Source organism: Bufo gargarizans, chromosome 4, assembly GCF_014858855.1.
Source record: "Bufo gargarizans isolate SCDJY-AF-19 chromosome 4, ASM1485885v1, whole genome shotgun sequence".
Taxonomy (NCBI): Eukaryota; Metazoa; Chordata; class Amphibia; order Anura; family Bufonidae; genus Bufo; species Bufo gargarizans.
The window spans coordinates 36598477-36614616 of record NC_058083.1 but is presented as its reverse complement, the minus strand read 5'-3'; positions in this window follow the sequence as shown (position 1 = coordinate 36614616).

Sequence of the window (16140 nt, the reverse complement as noted above, 5' to 3'; positions counted from 1 at the left end):
CTGTCATTTTTTTTTTATGTGAAGTGGTACTATGCGTGCAAGGTACTGTGCCAACCTGTATAAATGGTGGGCACTGGGCAGTGGGCACAGTACGGTATGTGTGGGCCTGACACACATGGGCTTGCAAATGTGATTATATCACAGAAAAATTTTAAATATATATTTTTTTTATCTGCAAGGTATTTGAGTGAATGACACCCTGTAACGGTATGAGTGCAGGCCTAGCCACTAGCAGTATTCAGTATGTGTGGCCCTAACACACACGGGCTTGCAAATGTGATTATGTCACAGAAAAATATTAAATATAATTTTTTGTATTCTGCAAGGTATTTTCTGTCACACCCTTTATGAATGGTGTGCACACAGTGCTATCTGTGACTGAGCCTGCAGCCTCTCACACACGGGCAGCCAGGCAACTGCAATATATATATATATATATATATATATATATAAATAAAATAAAAAAAGCACACTCATGTACCAGCCCTGAGAAGGGCTTTTTGGGGTGCTGTCAGGACGCTGTCCTTACAGCAGATGAGTCTGTGGACACAGAACAATGCCCGAGCTAACGCTTTCCCTATTGAATCAGCAGCAGCAGCACTGTCCCTCCTCTCACTGTGAATGCAGCTTCCAAATGATTCTAAAATGGATGCTGTCCAGGAGGTGGGAGGGTCTGGGAGGGAGGGTCTGCTGCTGATTGGCTGGAATGTGTCTGCTGACTGTGAGGTACAGAGTCAAAGTTTACTCAATGATGATGTATAAGGGGCGGACCGAACATCGCATATGTTCGCCCGCAGCGGCGAACGCGAACAAGCTATGTTCGCCGGGAACTATTCGCTGGCGAATAGTTCGGGACATCACTACTCCTGAGTGGAGCGGGCCCTATAGCCGCGGGATGCCTGCTGTTTCATCATGTCTTTGACCGGCAATAATGATCGCGGACATTTAACAATTCAGATGTCAGCATCTGAGAGCATGAAATACTGGAAGCAGAAAAGCTGTCCTCTGTGGGAGGTGTATCGTCTGTGTACTCTGTATCCCCCCAGCCACGCACAAGTGATGGCCGTGAGCCGGTCTGGGTGCCACCCTGCTGTGAACATGGTTCCTCCTCCTCCATCTCCTCCTCCTCATCCTCCACCTCCTCATCCTCCAGAACTGTGCCTTGGCTGGACAATTGTGTACCTTGCGTTTGTGGGTGCAGGAACCCACCCTCAGAGCCACTTGTGAATGACTGGCCGGAAACCCTACAAAATCTTTTTCCATCATCGCCAGCAGTGTTTTTTCAAGGAGGCATAGAAGTGGGATAGTTACGCTGAGAACGGTGTTATCGGCACTGGCCATTTTGGTGGAGTACTCGAAACAGCGCAACAAGGAACACCGGTCTCGCATGGAGGCCCAGTCATTGGTGGTGAAGTGGTGCTGTTCCTCAGAGCGACTCACCCGTGCGTGCAGCAGCTGAAACTCCACCTTCGTCTGCTGCTCGCACAGTCTGGCCAGCATGTGCAAGGTGGAGTTCCACCTTGTGGGCACATTACATATGGCGCGGTGAGCGGGAAGGCCGAAGTTACGCTGCAACACTGACAGTCGAGCAGCAGGTTGTGAATGCCGTAAAGCGCGCATAGACGGCCAGCAGCTTTGACATATCGGGGTAATTTTTAAGGAATCTCTGCACCACCAAATTCAGCACATGCGCCAGGCAAGTGATGGGCGTCAAACCAGCGAGTCCGAGAGCTGCTACAAGATTTCGCCCATTATCGCACACCACCAGTCCGGGCTTGAGGCTGACTGCCACAAACCACTCATCGGTCTGTTGTTCAAGGCCCGTCCACAGCACCTGCGTGGTGTGGGGTTTGTCCCCCAAACAGATACGTTTTATAACTGCCTGCTGTCGTTTACCCCTGGCTGTGCTGAAGTTGGTGGTGAAGGTGTTACGCTGACCGGATGAGGAGCTGGTAGAGGATGAGGAAGCAGAGTAGGAGGAGGAAGCAACAGGAGGCAAACTGAAGCGCCCTGCAATCCTCGGTGGTGGAAGGACATGCACCAAACTGCTATCCGCCTCAGGCCTAGCCGCCACTACATTTACCCAGTGTGCTGTTATGGAGATATAACATCCATGACCGTGCTTACTGGTCCACGTATCTGTATTCATAAATTGGGCAGCGCAGGCGCAGTGAGCGTAGTGAGCTACGCTACGAGCGCCCGCCCGGTCTCCTGACTGCCAAGAAGTTAGTTGTAAGTAGTACAGCGCTAGATTTAAGATGATTGGAATACTTTAACAATACCCACAAGTTAGATATGATTACTGTATACTACAGAGAGCGGGCCCGGTGTAGTAGAATACAGTGACTGCACCGGGCCCCGCTGCCATTACAGAAACAGATGCCGGCCCCCAGCCCCTCCTCCCTCTCAGCATATTCACCAGACGGTCGCAGCATTCACCCACATAAGATGCACTGCTATTTCCCCCCACTTTTTGGGGGGGAAAGTGCGTCTTATAGGGTGAAAAATACGGTATATTTCAGATTTGCAGTGCAGGCAGCAAAGGTACTTTATGTGAAAAAAATGATTTTTTTTCACCCACAATTAAACAGATGGACATAACTGATTGTCTTTCACTATCACAAATGCAGTGCAGGGGGCAAATGTACTTTTTAGCAAAAAATTATTTATTTGTACCCCCAGAATCTAACAGATGGATTTACTGAATTGATTACACTCACATATGCAGCACAGGTGTACTTTACAGAAAAATATGTGAATATGTCACCACCTGGGTCCCTGAACTCATAGACGGATTACCAATATTATTTTCCCTTCCCTGGCACATATTAAAAAATGGGTATATGTTGCCCACTGAACTAAAAGAATAGGATTAAAATATTGTCCCACAAAATGGTCGCCGACGCCTACCTAACTAACAGACGGATACAACTTATTTTTCTGTGTCACTGGGCTTAGGGCAGGGTACAAAAATGTTGCATTGCACCCACAAAAAAAAAATGCTGTAGATCGCAGAGTTAACAACAAGTTCTGATATCAGATTATTTCCTATTCTCTCCCTCACAGAAGCAGCATCCTATCCCTACACTAGTAAGAGTTGAGTGACGTGCGGCGCTACATGACTCCAGCTTATATAGAGGCTGGGTCACATGCTGCACTGGCCAATCACAGCCATGCCATTAGTAGGCATGGCGGTGATGGCTTCTAAGGGCACACACGTTAAATGCTTGTTGATTGGCTGCAGCCTTTCAAAAAGCACCAATAAATCACTGAACACCGAACTCGAACCCGAACTTTTATTGAAATGTTCGGGTTCGGGTCCGGGGTCAAAAAATAATAAAGTTCAGTACGAACCCGAACTTTACAGTTCGGGTTCGCTCAACCCTAATTACTACCTCATGTGGATTACAAATGACTTTTGCACTACTTGTTCCAGTTTGGTTTACTTGGCAAGCCAAGCACTTAAGGAAAAGACTCTAATGTGAATTTGTTTGCATTATATATTTGCACTATTTTTGCACAAATTTTTTGCCATTTCAGCAATGTTCAAGAATTTTTATCATTGTATGGACTCTGTTATGGGTACAACAATGTGACCTCTTATGCACTTTTAAATGGACTTTAGTAAACTGATGTAGTTAGCCAGATAGCTAGCATTCTTACTTTATTGCTCATATGGACTGCCTCTGAGGACATTAATACAGTTTCTTATGTTACCTTGTGTTAGCTTAGAAAGCCTAGGCATTGTATTGTATTGTTGCTACATAAGGAGGACCAAGTGGTAAGTCACAAGCAGATCTAACACCATCAAGGGTAACCCCGCTGCTCATGTGTGTTTAGAGGGATTAGCCCTCATGGGAGCTATGGAGAGTAAACCGGTTCCTTCTCCTAGTTCGAGATGTCCTAAGGCCTTGTGTGCAGCCTTAAAGGGTTTCTGTCATCAGAAAAATCATTATGTAGCTCGCTGACATTAGCGATGCGCTAATGTCAGCAGAACTTAACTCTATGACTTATATTTCCCTGCCTGCCGCTGTTCGCGCTAAATAATGACTTTTATAATATGCAAATGAGCATCTAGGTGCTAGTGGGGCGTTGATGCAGCACCTAGAGGCTCCTTCCTCTCACCGTTTGGCACGCTCTTGTAAAGGTGATTGACATCCTCGGTCTCCTCCATGCCCCACAAATCCACCGCCTGTCCCATCCATTTTAGTATTAGGCGCAGGTGCAGTGAGTGAAGGACACTCGCCTGCTGCCGTCCTTCACTCACTCACAGAACATACATTTATGTTCTGCTGACATTAGCACATCGCTAATGTCAGCCAGCTAATGTCACTACCAGAGCTTTAAAACGTTCTCACAGCTCTGTTTCTCCACCCCTGTGATGATGTCACTACTAGAGCTTGGAGGAGTTCCCTCTGCCCTGTTTCTCCGCCCCTGTGATGAGGTCTTCACTTTCTGTTTCCTTCCTCCCAGCTTTCTCTCCTGTGTTTGATTTCGCTGCCTTTAAATCACCCCTCCTCCTTTGTAGAGGTGCGGATTATACTTCTCATTTGAGCTGTATCTCTCATTTGAGTATCTTCACCTGTGTGATATCTTTTCACTGGATCTGTGTTCTGCTGAAGCAAGTACTTTGGATATTGTCTGCTGACTTCGGATCTGTTTTCACTGCAGCCGCACCTCCTTTAGTTAAGTGTTCAGACATTGTGTGTTTCTGTTTCTTTGCTGACCGGATCCGAGGCGACCCCGGTTCCGTCCATATACTGAGCAGGGCACCGGTGGCCGTGCCCCTTCCACTATTGTAGGGGTTTCAGTGGTCATCAGTCTAAGGTACGCGGGCATGTCTCGATCCACCATATGGATCCGGACATGTGCATAGCAGCTTAGGGAGAGCTTTTAGGGTCTGACAGGGGTCACCCTTTATCCTCCCTAGTTTGGGTCTGGTCAGTTGCTATTCGCTGTGTGTTGCTCACTTACAGCCGTGACATTATAATCCGCCAAACCGTCCTTTTATTACATGGATCCGTTTTCTGACCTGGTTGACTGCATGCAGGGTGTTTCTTTGGAGGTAGCGGATCTCCGTCAATCTTTGACTCAGCTTCAAGCATTGGGCTCTGCTCCGGCCCATGGAGTCTGTTGCGAGCCAAAGGTCTCACTTCCGGAAACGTTCTCCGGGCAGTGAGAATTTTGTTTGTTTCAGAGAGGCATGCAAACTCCATTTTTGCTTGTGTCCCCATTCCTCTGGTAATGAGGAACAGAGGGTGAGGATTGTCATCTCCCTGCTCAGGGGTAATGCTCAGACTTGGGCTTTTTCGTTGCCATCGGGGGATCCCTCCCTTCGATCCGTAGAAAGATTTTTTGTGGCCCTGGGGCAGATATATGATGACCCGGATCGTGTTGCTCTGGCCGAATATAACTTACGTTCTTTATGCCAGAACAAACTGTCTGCGGAGCTTTATTGTTCTGAATTTCGGAGATGGGCAGCTGATTCAGGTTGGAATGATGCTGCACTCCGGAGTCAGTTCTCTCATGGTCTCTCAGAGAGATTGAAAGATGCGTTTGCTTTCCATGAGAGACCAACGTCCTTAGAGTCTGCCATGTCATTGGCGGTACGCCTTGACAGGCGTCTAAGAGAAAGAAACGAGACCTCTCTGTCCAGTCATTTTCAGTCTAGGGGCAGTGGTGCGGACTCATTTAGTGTGCAGGGGCCTCATACTCTCTCGGTTCCCTCTGTGGAGGAGCCCATGCAGCTAGGTCGACTTGCCCCTGATAAAAGAGGATTTAGTCCTCAGAGAATGGTGTGTTTTTGTTGTGGGGTATAGGTAATTTGGCAAATGTTTGTCCGTCTAGGAAATTCTTGAACTGTACTAAGAGTTATAATAAGAGAAAAACCTCAAAAGGTAAATCATCAAACTCTGCTTCATCTGCTACTTTGGGCAAAGTTGATGTGGGAATTGATGCTTTTCCTCTGACCTGCAGTTCCCGTTTTCTCCTGTCTGCCAGGGTGGCGCTAGAGAGCAAGGTCATTCCTTGTGAGATTTTTGTCGATAGTGGAGCGGCCGTCAATCTTATTGACACTCAATTTGTAGCCTTGCATGGTTTTCAGGTTTGTACATTAGAAAAGGATATACCTGTTTTTGCTATTGACTCTGCTCCACTCTCACAGAGATCCCTGAAGGGCATTGTTCCAAATATCCGGTTAGCGGTAGGTGACACTCATGTGGAGGATATATCTTGTTTTGTCCTTAACGGATTGCCCTCTCCTCTAGTTTTGGGGTTACCCTGGCTCACTAGACATAACCCCACTATTGATTGGCAAGGAAGGCAAATAAATGAGTGGAGTGAGTTTTGTAGAGAGAATTGTCTCACAGCGATTTTTGCAGAGGTGTCTACTAAAACGGTGCCATCATTTCGCTCTGATTTCTCGGACGTGTTTTCCGAGAGCGGTGTTCAGGAGCTACCACCTCACCGGGAGTTTGACTGTCCCATTAACCTCATTCCCGGCGCCAAGCTGCCAAAAGCACGCCTCTACAATCTCTCACAACCGGAAAGAATCGCAATGCAAACTTATATCTCTGAGAGTCTCGATAAGGGGCATATTCGTCCCTCAAAATCACCTGTTGCTGCTGGGTTTTTTTTGTTAAAAAGAAAGATGGCTCTCTGAGACCTTGCCTAGATTTTAGGGAGCTGAACCGTATCACGATTCGCGATCCCTATCCCCTTCCTCTGATCCCGGACCTCTTCAACCAAATTGTTGGGGCCAAGGTTTTTTCCAAATTGGATTTGAGAGGCGCGTACAACCTGGTCAGGGTCAGAGAGGGGGATGAATGGAGAACGGCCTTTAATACCCCTAATGGGCATTTTGAGAATCTCGTTATGCCTTTCGGCCTGATGAATGCTCCGGCCGTCTTTCAGCATTTTGTTAACAGTATTTTCTACCATTTAATGGGGAAATTTGTATTGGTGTATCTTAATGATATTTAGATTTTTTCCCCTGATGTTCAGACCCATCAGGATCATCTTTTTAAGGTTCTGCGGATTCTGCGGGAGAATAAATTGTACGCCAAGCTGGAGAAATGTGTTTTTATGGTATCGGAGATTCAATTTCTGGGTTTTCTCCTCTCTGCTTCTGGTTTTCGCATGGATCCGGAGAAGGTCCGTGCTGTACTGGAGTGGGAGCTTCCTGAGAATCAGAAGGCATTGATGCGCTTTCTGGGTTTTGCGAACTATTACAGAAAGTTCATTTTGAATTAGTCCTCTGTTGTCAAACCCCTCAATGACATGACAAAAAAGGGGGCGGATTTTTCCTCTTGGTCGGAGGAGGCGCTTGCAGCTTTTTCTAAGATTCAAGAGAGTTTTGCGTCTGCTCCCGTCTTGGTGCATCCCGATGTTTCCTTACCTTTTATTGTTGAGCTGGATACTTCCGAGGTGGGTGTGGGTGCGGTTTTGTCCCAGGGCCCTTCTCCTGCCAAGTGGCGACCCTGTGCCTTTTTCTCTAAAAAACTCTCCCCGGCAGAGAGAAACTATGATGTGGGAGATAGAGAGATGTTGGCCATCAAGTTGGCTTTCGAGGAATGGCGCCATTGGTTGGAGGGGGCCAGGCACACTATCACCGTTTTTACCGACCATAAGAATCTGGCGTACTTGGAGTCGGCCAGGCGTATGAATCTGAGACAGGCCAGATGGTCTCTGTTCTTCTCCAGATTCAATTTTGTCATTACATTCCGCCCTGGGATCAAAAATGTGAAGGCTGATGCTCTCTCTTGCTGTTTTCCGGGAGGAGGAAACTCAGAGGACCCGGGTCCCATTTTGGCGGAGGGGGTGGTTGTTTTTGCTCTGTATTCTGATTTGGAGGCCGAGGTTCAGGCTGCCCAGACTGAGGTACCTGCCCGTTGTCCTCCTGGGAAGTTGTTTGTGCCTCCTGAGTTACGTCACAAACTCTTCAAGGAGCATCATGATACTGTTCTTGCTGGTCACCCCAGGAGTAGAGCCACGGTAGATCTCATTGCTCGGAGATTTTGGTGGCCGGCTCTTCGTAAGTCGGTGGAGGGATTTGTGGCTGCTTGTGAGACGTGCGGTCGCGCTAAGGTCCCTCGTTCACGGCCTTCAGGTCCCCTTCTCCCGTTACCCATACCTTCCCGTCCTTGGACACACCTCTCCATGGACTTTATCACGGATCTTCCTCGTTCCTCAGGGAAGTCGGTGATCCTGGTGGTGGTGGTGGACCGTTTTAGCAAGATGGCACATTTCGTACCCTTCCCTGGTTTACCCAGTGCTAAAACGTTGGCGCAAGCTTTTGTCGACCATATTGTTAAGTTGCATGGCATTCCCTCGGATATTGTTTCCGATAGAGGCACGCAGATTGTGTCCAGATTCTGGAAGGCTTTCTGTTCTCGCCTGGGGGTTCGGCTGTCCATCTCTTCTGCTTTTCACCCGCAGTCGAATGGTCAGACTGAACGCGTCAACCAGAATCTGGAGACATATTTGCGCTGTTTTGTGGCAGAGAACCAGGAGGATTGGTGTTCATTTCTCCCTCTTGCTGAGTTTGCTCTGAACAACCGTCGTCAGGAATCTTCTGATAAGTCACCATTCTTTGGTGCATATGGGTTCCATCCGCAGTTTGGGACATTTTCGGGAGGGGCTCCCTCTGGTTTGCCTGAGGAGGAGAGATTTTCCTCGTCTTTGTCTACCATTTGGCAAAAGATTCAGAGTAATCTTAGAAAGATGAGTGAGAAATATAAGCGTGTGGCTGATAAGAGACGTGTGCCTGGTCCGGACCTGAATGTGGGTGATCTGGTGTGGTTGTCTACAAGAAATATTAAACTGAAGGTTCCCTCCTGGAAATTGGGTCCCAAGTTTATTGGGCCTTATAAAATCTTGTCAGTCGTCAATCCTGTTGCCTTCCGTCTTGATCTTCCACGGGTTTGTACAATGTATTTCACAGGGCTCTTTTAAAACCATATGTCCAGCCCACGGTACCCTCCTCTTTGCTTCCTCCTCCGATTTTGGTTGATGGCAATCTGGAGTTTGAGGTTTCCAGAATTGTGGACTCTCGCATTGTCCGCGGTTCTCTTCAGTACCTCGTTCATTGGAAGGGTTATGGTCCTGAGGAGAGGATGTGGGTTCCGGTGTCGGACATTAAAGCCACTCGCCTCATCAGGGCATTTCATAGGGCTCATCCTGAGAAGGTGGGTCCTGGGTGTCCGGAGTCCACCCGTAGAGGGGGGGTACTGTCACTACCAGAGCTATGAGACGTTCTCACAGCTCTGTTTCTCCAACCCTTGTGATGATGTCACTACTAGAGCTTGGAGGAGTTCCCTCTGCCCTGTTTCTCCGCCCCTGTGATGAGGTCTTCACTTTCTGTTTCCTTCCTCCCAGCTGTCTCTCCTGTGTTTGATTTTGCTGCCTTTAAATCACCCCTCCTCCTTTGTAGAGGTGCGGATTATACTTTTCATTTGAGCTGTATCTCTCGTTTGAGTATCTTCATCTGTGTGATATCTTTTCACTGGATCTGTGTTCTGCTGAAGCAAGTACTTCGGATATTGTCTGCTGACTTCGGTTCTGTTTTCACTGCAGCCGCACCTCCTTCAGTTAAGTGTTCAGACATTGTGTGTTTCTGTTTCTTTGCTGACCGGATCCGAGGCGACCCCGGTTCCGTCCATATACTGAGCAGGGCACCGGTGGCCGTGCCCCTTCCACTATTGTAGGGGTTTCAGTGGTCATCAGTCTAAGGTACGCGGGCATGTCTCAATCCACCATATGGATCAGGACATGTGCATAGCAGCTTAGGGAGAGCTTTTAGGATCTGACAGGGGTCACCCTTTATCCTCCCTAGTTTGGGTCCGGTCAGTTGCTATTCACTGTGTGTTGCTCACTAACAGCCGTGACAGCTACATAGCGATTTTTCTGATGACAAAAACTCTTTAAGGAAATATGTTTAGCTACCTGTTTAGTCATCAAGGTGACTGTGCAAAAAGCTTTATTTAGACCTTAGTGCTGGGAAGGGATTACAGAATGAAGCCACCCTTCTATTTGCGGGCATCTCATAGTATGGTGAAGGGATTACAGTACATAACACCCCCACGCTCCACATACGACTGTGGCCACGTCGTAGATTATAAGAGCGCTTTGTGCAGTCTTTTGGGGTTCTCTGGTTATTACAGAGAAGGGCAAACTGTGAATAGACACCCTACTTATATGGGCAAGAACCTAGTGGTAGCAGTTGCTATGTCTAGTCTATGTATGTCATAATAGTATAAAGTCTAATGCTGCACTTTAATTTCCCTTTAGGTACCCTTAGAGCACACCCTAAGCACAAGCCGAGGGTAGAGATGTCGCGAACATAAAATTTTCCGTTTGTGAACGGAGAACGCAAATTTCTGCAAATGTTCACGAACGGGCGAACCGGGCGAACCGCCATTGACTTCAATAGGCAGGCAAATTTTAAAACCCACAGGGACTCTTTCTAGCCACAGTAGTGATGGAAAAGTTGTTTCAAGGGGACTAACACCTGGACTGTGGCATGCCGGAGGGGGATCCATGGCAAAACTCCCATGGAAAATTACATAGTTGACGCAGAGTTGTATTTTAATCCATAAAGGGCATAAATCACCTTACAATGCTACATTTTTTGGAACAACATGGTTTAAAACATCCAGTGTGTGTATATGATCAGGTATGATGTTGTATCGATCAGGTAGTGTAAGGGTTACGCCCGCTTCACAGACATTGACAGACCAAACTCCCCTTTTAATGCACCGCAAACAACCGCAAACAGTCCATTTGCCCAACAGCAAACTTCCCATTTGCACAAGGTTGGATACCAAGCTAGCCATGTCCCGTTGATGTCATTGAAGGTTTGTTCCTCCACTGTCACGGCTGAGGATGGGGGAAAATCCTCAGCCGTGCGATGCCAGGTGATGATATGGCTACTCGGCCAGGAGAACAGGATAAGGGAGCAGGTCACCTCCTACAGCATCCCTAACCTGACCCTAACTCCTATCTGCATGGGCCGACCTTAAAGGTAGAAGGACCCATGCGCAGGAACCTAGGAGCCCTGACTTACCCTCCGTCCGGTCCCTAGCTAGGAGTCAGGGTAAGACAACCTACTCCTCCTAGGCACGGAGGAGCAGGAGTCTCACGCCACGGTCACTGCGTCTGCACCGTGCAATTTACTGTCACACCCGATATGAGTGGTATTTTCTGTAGTACTATTTTCATTAGTTTTAATCCCTGTATGGTCCCCAATCTGGGATCCATTTATTAAATTGATTTTTCGAACGGGGAGATGGTTAAAAAAACGCTGGCTCCCTCCCCTTTGTTTGAATCCACGCCACGGTCACTGCGTCTGCGCCGTGCAATTTACTGTCACACCCGATATGAGTGGTATTTTCTGTAGTACTATTCTCATCAGTTTAATCCCTGTTACTTCCTATGTCAGGGATTGCCTTTTGTGAAAAAAAATTTAGGCCGGGTACCTTCGACTGCCTTCACAGTGACAGACCAAACTCTGATACACCAAACTGAATTGATTTTAGGAACCGGGAGATAGAAAAAGCAGCTTGGTCGGTCCTCTTACTCCCAACTTGGGGCACTGCGCGTGCACGGAGCAATGTGCTGTGACACCCTATATGAGTGGTGTCTTAACTAGTACTATTCCTATCAGTTTAATCCCTGTTACATCCCCTATCCGGGGACATGTGTCGAATTGATTAACCATTGTCGAATTAACGAACCATTACGACATCCTGAAATAATTTTGTTCTGAGCTCTATACTTGCTTTGTATTGGAATTGATGTTTTTTTTTTTATTGTCTGCATTATTTCTAATAAACTATTAAGAGACTTTATTATGACTTTTTTATTTTATGTATTAAAAACCCATACAACTTAAAAAAGAAAAGAAAAAAGAAAATGTATGTTTTTTCTATGAAAAATTATCCAGCCGATCGCTTTTGGTCTAATCTTAATGTAGCAACGGCCTTATTATTTGGGGTGTGGCAACATTGCCAACACACTCATAGAGGTGAGGATTGCTTCATTGTGATACGCAAGCCCCTTCACCACAAAAAGGTAACGATCACTAAGGGGAATTGACACTTGTATGTGCCTTTTTTTGTTGTTTTGTTTTTGCAGCCACAGTGCAGCACCAGAGGCCAGAAAAATTAGGCATGTACACATGCCTGAAAAATAATGGTATTGTTGCAGCCGCTGTTGTAGCAGCGGCCGGAAGAATTGATGTTTTCAAGGCAGAAAGGTGACTAAAACATTGCGGCTTGAACCCTAGTTGGTGGTGGAGAATTCATGAAAGTCGTCCGGTATGCAGACATTAAATACAGCAGTGTGGGAACCATTTTGAGGCCAAGGCATGTCATCAGGCCTTTTGTTAGTCAAACGTATCCCCCACTGTCAGTCTCTTCGGGATCCATGCCTCATTCATCTTAAAGAAGGTGAGGTAATCAACACTTTTTTGACCGAGGCGACTTCTTTTGTCAGTGACAATGCCTCCTGCTGCACTGAAGGTCCTTTCTGACAGGACACTTGAAGCGGGGCAGGCCAGAAGTTCTATCGCAAACTGGGATAGCTCAGGAAACAGGTCAAGACTGCACACCCAGTAGTCAAGGGGTTCATCGCTACTCAGAGTGTCGATATCTGCAGTTAAGGCGAGGTAGTCTGCTACCTGTCAGTCGAGTCGTTCTCTAAGGCTGGATCCCGAAGGGCTGTGGCGATGTGTAGGACTGAAAAAGCTCTGCATGTCCTTCATCAACAACACATCTGTAAAGCGTCCTCTCCTTGCTGTCGTGGTCGTGGTAGGAGGATGATTACTTTCACCTCTTCCCCAGTTAGATTTCCAGTTGTGCTGTGACATCCCCCTTATAAGCTGTGTAAAGCATATTTTTTAGTTTGGTTTTGAACTGCTGCATCCTTTCTGACTTTTGGTAATTTGGTAACATTTCCACCTCATTCTGCTTATACCGGGGGTCTAGTAGCGTGGCCACCCAGTACAGGTCATTCTCCTTCATCCTTTTTATACGAGGGTCCCTCAACAGACATGGCAGCATGAAAGACCCTATTTGCACAAGGTTGGATGCCAAGTTACCTATTTCCTCGTCCTCACTGATGTCATTGACGGTCTGTTCTTCACCCCAGCCACTTACAACACCACGGGTCCCAGATAGGTGACAACAACGAGCACCCTGGGATGCCTGCTGTGGTTGGTCTTCCTCCTCCTCAAAGCCACATTCCTCCTCTGACTCCTCTTCCTCATACTCCTCTTGCAGCATTGCCGCAGGTCTGGCAATCGATGATGACAAGGCTGTTTCTGGTGGTGATGGTGACCACAACTCTTCCTCTTCCCGCTCATCTACAGCCTGATCCAGCACTCTTCGCAGGGCATGCTCCAGGAAGAAAACAAATGGGATGAGGTCGCTGATGGTGCCTTCGGTGCGACTGACTAGGTTTGTCACCTCCTCAAAAGGACGCATGAGCCTACAGGCATTGCACATGAGCGTCCAGCAACGTGGCAAAAAAATTCCCAGCTCCACAGAGGCTGTCCTAGCACCCCGGTCATACAAATACCCGTTGACGGCTTTTTCTTGTTGGAGCAGGCGGTCGTACATTAGGAGTGTTGAATTCCAACGTGTCGGGCTGTCGTAAATCAAGCGCCTCACTGGCATGTTGTTTCGGCGCTGAATGTCTGAAAAGTGCGCCATGGCCGTGTAGGAACGCTTGAAATGGCCACAGACCTTCCTGGCCTGCTTGAGGACATCCTGTAAGCCTGGGTACTTAGACACAAAGTGTTGTATGATGAGATTCAACACATGTGCCATGCACGGCACATGTGACAACTTGCCCAAATTCAATGCTGCCAACAAATTGCTTCCATTGTCACACACCAGTTTGCCGGTCTCCAGTTGGTGCGGGATCGGCCACTGATCCACCTGTGTGTTCAGGGCGGACAGGAGTGCTGGTCCGGTGTGGCTCTCTGCTTTCAGGCAAGTCAACCCCAAGACAGCGTGACACTGTCGTATCCGGGATGTGGAATAGCCCCTGGGGAGCTGGGGGGATTCAGTTGATGTCCACCCAGACGCCTCAGCAGAAGAGGACTCAGCCGAGGAGGTTATGGAAGAGGATGGAGTATGAGGAGTAGAGGAGGTGGCAGTAGGCCTGCCTGCAAGTCGTGGCGGTGTCACCAACTCTGCTGCAGAGCCACGCATCCATGCTTTGCAGCCATCAGCAGGTTGACCCAATGCGCAGTGTAGGTGATATACCTGCCCTGACCGTGCTTTGCAGACCAGGTATCAGTGGTCAGATGGACCCTTGCCCCAACATTGTATGCCAGAGATGCCATGACTTCCTTTTCAATCACTGAGTAGAAGTTTGGGATTGCCGGGTACCTTCCACTGTGGTGTCCCAATAGCGACACATTTTTTGAAGGCCTCAGACTCCACCAGCTAATATGGTAAAAGCTGGCGGGCTAAGAGTTCCGTCAAGCCAGCTGTCAGACGCCGGGCAAGGGTGTGACTCTGTGACATTGGCTTCTTACGCTCAAACATTTCCTTTACAGACACCTGAATGGGTGCAGATGAGATGGAACTGCTGAAGGTGAGAGGCGGAGTGGCGAGTGGTTGAGAGGGGGCAAGGAGGACAGCAGTGGTTGACATGGCTGAAGATGCTGGATGCTGGACCAGGAGGAGGATGGTGGCTTTGAGCTTGAGTGCTGATTCTACTCGTCATCATGAGTTGATCCCATTGTTTGTGATGTGCGATCATGTGCCTTCGTAAAGCAGTTGTACCTAGGTGGGTGTTGGATTTCCCACAACTCAGTTTCTTTTAGCACAGGTTGCAAATGGCATCGCTGTTGTCAGAGGCAGACACACAAAAAAAATTACACACTGCTGAGCTTTGCAATGACGGCATTCTGGTGGTGGCAACAGCATGCGTTGATTGAGTGCTGTCTGGCTGACCCCGGGTGCCGATACATGCTGTCTGACTGTGCCACTAGCTCCTTGTGATGACCTCCCCTTGCTTCCAACTCGTCTCCTCCTTCTCTCTGTCTCCCCTTCTGAACTTTCCCCCTCTTCTTCTTCTCTTCGAGCAGGCACCCACGTGGCATCCACGGACACATCGTCATCATCAACCACTTCACTTGTATCTGACACCTCAGCAAAGGAAGCAGCAGCGGGTACAACATCATCATCATCATCACACTGTACGTCCATGTGTGTAATGCTGCCTGACTGAGACATATCCCTGTTATCTACATCCTCTGGCAATAATGGTTGCACATCACTAATTTCATCCAACTGATGTGCAAATAACTCCTCTGAGGGATCAAGTGAAGCGGCTGTGGTGGTAGTGGTGGTGGTGGCGGCGGGCGGGAGAGTGGTAACTTGAGAGCAGGTGACCAAAGCTGAGCTGGAGGAGGATGGTGCGTCAAGGTTCTTAGCGGAAGCTGTTGAAGATTGGGTGTCCTGTGTAAGCCAGTCAACAATTTTCTCTGAATTTTTGGGGTTCAGGGTACGTGGCCTCTGAACACTGGGCATTATTCCAGGGCCAGTGGAAATCACAGCACCACGACCACGACGGCCCCTGCGGGGTGGCCTGCCTCTGCCTGTCATTTTTTTTTAGATAAGTTGTACTATGCGTGCAAGGTACTGTTCCACCCTATATAAGTGGTGGGCAGTGGGCACAGTACAGTCTGTCTGGGCCTGACACACACAGGCTTGCAACTGTGATTATATCACAGAAAAATATTAAATATCATTTTTTTTATTTGCAAGGTATTTGAGTGAGTGACACCCTGTAACAGTATGAGTGGAGGCCTAGCCACTAGCCAGTGGCCACAATACAGTCTGTGTGGGCCTGACACACACGGGCTTGCAAATGTGATTATATCACAGAAAAATTTTAAATATCATTTTTTTTATCTGCAAGGTATTTAAGTGAGTGATACCCTGTAACGGTATGAGTGGAGGCCTAGCCACTAGCCAGTGGCCACAATACAATCTGTGCGGGCCTGACACACATGGGCTTGCAAATGTGATTATATCAGAGAAAAATATTAAATAGTTTTTTTTTTTTATCTGCGAGGTATTTTCTGTCACACCCTGTATGAATGGCATGCACACAGTGCTGTCTGTG